General features: G+C 31.1%; 1 pseudogene; it reads right to left on the bottom strand.

Moving 5' to 3' along the window:
- Nucleotides 1-1,721: 1,721 nt before the first annotated feature.
- LOC113784385 (small nucleolar RNA snoR114) lies at nucleotides 1,722-1,799 on the bottom strand (annotated as a pseudogene).
- Nucleotides 1,800-5,795: the final 3,996 nt, after the last annotated feature.

The raw sequence follows: 5,795 nt of genomic DNA, 5'->3' as shown, positions 1-5,795 counted from the left end.
AAACAAGTATGCTAATAATAATATTGTAAATAGTATTAAGGAATACTAATAACATGAACTATGAAATAAAAAAATAAACATGTAAAAATAAATAAATTTGTTAAATTAAATGAAGTGGTATGTGCAAGTTCTTTTTTTCAGAAATCAGCAAGAATTAATTGGTATTTGGACTATTTTGGGCAATATAATCCGCAACTTTATCATTACAAAATAATTAAAATAAAAAGGACACATGCCCAATTTTATAATTCAAACTTAATTTCAAAGTACTGTAGAAAAATCTAAATAGGTACACAAAATATACTAACTTTATAGAGGAAAGTAAATAGTACCGATGCATTTCTCCTATTTCTATAAATAATTGGTATTCAAACAGAATATAATTAATAAATAAAATATAATTAGTATTTTATTTTAATCACGAACCTAAATTATCAAATAAAATATGGAAATGATGGTAACTAGATTATCGAAAGAAGACTCAACTAATAGTGACACAAACAGTAGGTTTTGACAATAATTTATAAATAATGAGAGACTAACCAAACGGAATCAAGATCCTGTAAAAAGTAATACATGCTTGATTCTTTAATTCGATAGTAGTAGCCGACAAAATCACAACCGAGAACAATGATCCGTGTGTAATAGACTTAAGATGTAATTCTTTCATTGTGGCTGATTTGTTAATATGTAGGGAGGGATTTGAGTTAAAATGCATAACAAAAGTTCAACGCGGCGGATTAGTGTAGCAGAGTTCGTTTCAGCTATATATATACATATGTAAGCCTATAAGGTTAGCTAATTCTTCTACTAGCCTAGCTAAATGCATCACTAAGTTTAGGATTAATTCTGAATAGGAAGGATACTAGTTTAATAGGAAGGATACTAGTTTAATTGTTATTATAGATTCCTGATTGCCTGAACAAGTAAAGGAGAGGGAGGAAGGCATACCTGATGGGGTGTTATATAGGCAGGCGAAGGCGGCTATTGGTACAAAGCTAATCCCTAATCTTTTTCTTCCGGTCTTCTATTATCATAATTAGGAAGTGCATTATTCACAATTAGGAAGCGGGTATATATATATTGGGACAGCTAGGTTTCACATTATTGTTGTTGTCGTTGTTGTTGTTGTTATTATATTATTATTATTATTATTATTATAATATAATAATAGTCATAAAGTATGTATTTATGACTATTATTATATTATCATAAAGTACGTATGTTCAAAAAACTCTTTTTGGGCAACACATAAGTGGAAGATGTTGTCACGAGAATTTAAGTGAAGAAATTAAGATAGAGTATCTTTTTTTTTTAACTCCTTGAGGCAAGATGGAAACGAACATTTATATATCGGAGTTCGACCATAAAGTATGCAATGTCTTGCCAATGATTTTTCTAGTTTGGATTAAAACTTATGTTTATCACGAACAATTCGTCGTCAACAATATTTCACTGGCCACTCATAGATGATGAGGTGTATATTCAAAACAACTTAAAAAGCATTAAAAAAAATTACGAATAGTACAAAAAAAAATGTAGATTTTCCTTTTCTTTACACCTATGATTTTTCATTTGCTTTTCATCGAGAAGGGTGTTGTCGGTAATAGTCATATCGCATTGTAAGTGGTTAATGTCTACTCGATAGAAAAAATCATAATCTATATTGAATGTCTTGTTTGAGTTGGTCTCTTAATTTCGCTTATTAAACAATCTAAAAGGAGCTCAAATACGCTTATTTACATCCCATAGTTCGGGTAGTGATGGACCCACCATCACAAGCGAATTCATCATTGCTTTGTAATTGTACACTAGTTAGGAATTGAACTCGGGTCTCTACATTAATATGCGATTATGTACCACTAGACCACTAGTGTTTGTTTTATTTGATTTATCTAGTTTTATTTATTTTAAATGCCAATGAATATTGAGCGATTACGTTTATTGATATTTTGGTGTTTTGCAAGATTTGTTTCCTGCAAGTATCTCTATAAATTTTTACTTTATAAGGATATGATGTTTACCATCTTCATTGAATTAATTTAAATACCTAATGTGTGTAATACCCCAAATTTTATAATAAATATATTCTTCATGAAATAGGATTTTAGATATTTAATTTGGTGTTAAAATTGTTTTAGAATATATGTGTATAAATCTTGTGACTAACTTTCGTTATATGAGTGATTTCTATGATATGCTAATTTGTATATATTTGACTAAATAAGGGATATAAATAATAAATATTATATTTTATTATCTTATATATTTTTCTATAAATAATAGTATTTTAGTGTAAATTTTTTAAAGAATAAGATTTTAGGCGACTCTATATGTATACGTGTGTTTGTAGTTAATGTTATTTTGCCGTATGTTTGACTGATGTTAAGTGTGCACATAATTAAATTTAATTATTTATAAATATATGTTATTTTAATTATTTCTTTTACAAATAATTATCTTGATATATTAGTAATTTTAATATTGATTTTCTTTATTTTTATATAGTTGCTATCATATGAGGATTTTATACATATTTATTTTGATTTTGTAAGTAATATAAATTGTTGATGTTATATTTTATAAAGATGATGTAGTTTTATGTGATTATTTTGAAAAATGTTATACTAATAATTATATTTATTATTTTGAATATGAGGGTTTTAGTTTATCGATGTTAAGGATAAATAATATTATGTTAAAATGAGTATTTTAGAGAAAAGTTTCTAAAAAGGTAATATAAATTATTTATTTATTAAGAGTTTTTACTAATACTAGAAAATGAATTTTGGACCATACGATTGTTTACACCCATATTTTCTACTTCTGCATAATAATTTGGACAATTATTGATTGGACTTTTCCTTTCTACACCTATGATTTACTCATTACACCCCTATTTTTGCATCAGAATTGACTACCTGTGTTGGGCCTTACAATTTTACTCTTGTACCTGTACATCAGAAATCTGCACCTCTCCTTCTGCAATTAAAAAACTAAAAAGCGAAAATCTGACAGCCAAATCGCTCAAACCTTTTTTCTCTCAAATTCACTGCCATTAATTCCTTGCCATTTTGAAACGATCTCAACGTCTATCGCACACAAAATGGACCAATGAATCGATTTTTGGCATCAAAACTGTATTTCCCAATTATTCATAAGGGGCTTGCTACGTACGGCAGTAGTGTAACACCCCGATTTTCAAAGCGATGGTGTATTTTTTTTTTCAAAAGAAATTAAAATAAAACAGAGAAATAAATAAGGAAATACCTTTGGATAAATAATTGAGTCATTATAATTTACAAGCAGCGAAAAAGTTTCTCAAAATATGAATCCAAAGTATTTACACAAAAACAAATAATACATGGAACCCATTCAAATAAGATGTCATACTGACAATATTAGTAAAGGTATAGTTTTCCAGTTCAAAATAACGTAATCCAAAAAAAAAAAACATATGTTCCCTCTATGTCATCCTAATCTGATCATTCTTCAAAAAAACTATAGCTATACACCCTGAGTGATCTCCACGCGCCCCGTGAGATCCTCCTAACATAGCTCCAGTCAAGCATTCCCATCTACATTCCCATCCGTAGGGTATCAATGAGCAATCTGTTATCTAACTCAAAATAAGATTTTCTACTAAGCCAATCGATTTCCAAATCTATTTCCTGAAGGTTTTTAGTGAAATTTGAATTCTGGATTTAATTCAATCGATTGGGCAATCGATTGACAGGATAGCTGAGCCCTTGACTTAATGCCAATCGATTTCCAAATCGATTTTTGTCAATTTTGCTGAATTCCTGCATGGTCAAATCGATTTGGAAATCGATTTTATAAATAGTTGAGCCCCTGTAACTTCCCAAATCGATTGGGAAATCGATTTCCCTGCTCATCCTTTCAAAAATACATAAACTAATTCAATCACATTCATACACAACTCCAAATCATAACACTTAGCAATTCCCACACAATCACCACGACAAATTGGGTTTCGAAATAGTTTTACAATCCATCACACTTACACACGATAATCAATACATAACACATAGCAATTCCAACACAATTACCACGACAACTTGAGTTTCGAAATAGTTTACAATCAGTCACACTTACACAAAAAATCAATACATAACACTCAATCATAACTTGATTCAAACACGACTCGTGTGCCAAGCACCCTAATGCGATGCGTATATGCCAAAATGCATGGATTCGGAATTCCAAACCAAAACCCTCCTCGAAGGGTCGTAAATCATAATTGTACCGCCTATCGCAGGCCAAAGTACCAATTACCGAGGTGCCACCTATCACGGGTCTGCACGATTTACTAAAAAGCGTAAACCATAAACGTACTGCCTATCACGGGCCCGTATCGTTTACCGAGGTGTCACCTATCACGGGAAAGAAAAGAGAAAGGAGAAAGAAAGGAAAGAAAGAGAAAGGAAAGAAAAAAACAAAATTTCCATCTTCCTCCTCAGTTACTCGCGCGCTCAAAATCCCTCCCTCCTCCATTTTCGTTTTTCTTTGCTTCCTTTCTTCAAGATTAGAAGCCCAAGGTTTGTTGAGTGTGAAAGAGAAGATTACTCAACTTCATTCTTCTTGTGTGATTCGAAAACGAAGAAAAACGGTGTTAGGGATTTCAAAACCGTCAAACACAAACCTCCCTGTTTCATCTAGATCTAAGCTTCATTTCGCGAAGAGATAGAAGGGAAAGTTGTTCATCACCACACTACGGTGCTAGTGACCTAACTTTGGAAGCGACGTCGCGAGCAGAGATTTTACCGGATTTACTCGTGGTACCGGAAACACACGTTAAAGCTAACGTTAAGGTAAGGGCTCCTTCCAAACTTCTAGTTTGCATTTAGGGACTTATCTGTGGTTGTGTGGAAAAGAATTTTGTTAGGGTTTGAGTATTGATTTGGGGGAAAATGAATCTAAGGCTTTATGGGTAAAATCTTAGAGTTAGGTTTGGGTTATATTGATGAATGTTTCGTGGAAAATGAATTTAAACTCATTTATGTATGATTTTGAGTAAATGAAACTTGTTGTGTTTGAATGGTGGATTGTGTTGGTTTGTGTTCGTCGTATTCGACGTGTTCTTAATTAATATTGATGAAATTTGTTGTGTGTATGGTTGGATTCTGTGGAGAGTAATAAGAATGGGGAATCTCTTAATGTCTTGTTTACTTAATATTCGTTTTGGAAATCGTTTAAGTTAAAAGAGTATTAAGAATGGGGAATCTCTTAATATTTTGTTTACCTAATGTTTGTTGTGAAAACGGTTTAAGTTAAATGAGTATTAAGAATGGGGAATCTCTTAATGTCTACGTTTACTTAATGTTGTCGTGAAAATCGTTTAAGTTAAACGAGTATTAAGAATGGGGAATCTCTTAATGTCTACGTTTACTTAATGTTGTCGTGAAAATCAATTAAGTTAAACGAGTATTAAGAATGGGGAATCTCTTAATGTCTACGTTTACTTAATGTTGTCGTGAAAATCGTTTAAGTTAAACGAGTATTAAGAATGGGGAATCTCTTAATGTCTACGTTTACTTAATGTTGTCGTGAAAATCGTTTAAGTTAAACGAGTATTAAGAATGGGGAATCTCTTAATGTCTACGTTTACTTAATGTTGTCGTGAAAATCGTTTAAGTTAAACGAGTATTAAGAATGGGGAATCTCTTAATATCTGGTTTACTTAATGTTTGTTTTGAAAATCGTTTAAGTTAAATGAGTATTAAGAATGGGGAATCTCTTAATGTCTACGTTTACTTAATGTTGTCGTGAAAATC

The sequence above is a fragment of the Cicer arietinum genome, chromosome 3 (genome assembly GCF_000331145.2).
Source record: "Cicer arietinum cultivar CDC Frontier isolate Library 1 chromosome 3, Cicar.CDCFrontier_v2.0, whole genome shotgun sequence".
Classification (NCBI taxonomy): domain Eukaryota; kingdom Viridiplantae; phylum Streptophyta; class Magnoliopsida; order Fabales; family Fabaceae; genus Cicer; species Cicer arietinum.
The sequence above is the reverse complement of the archived record's forward strand: the minus strand, read 5'-3'. Positions and strand labels throughout refer to the sequence as shown.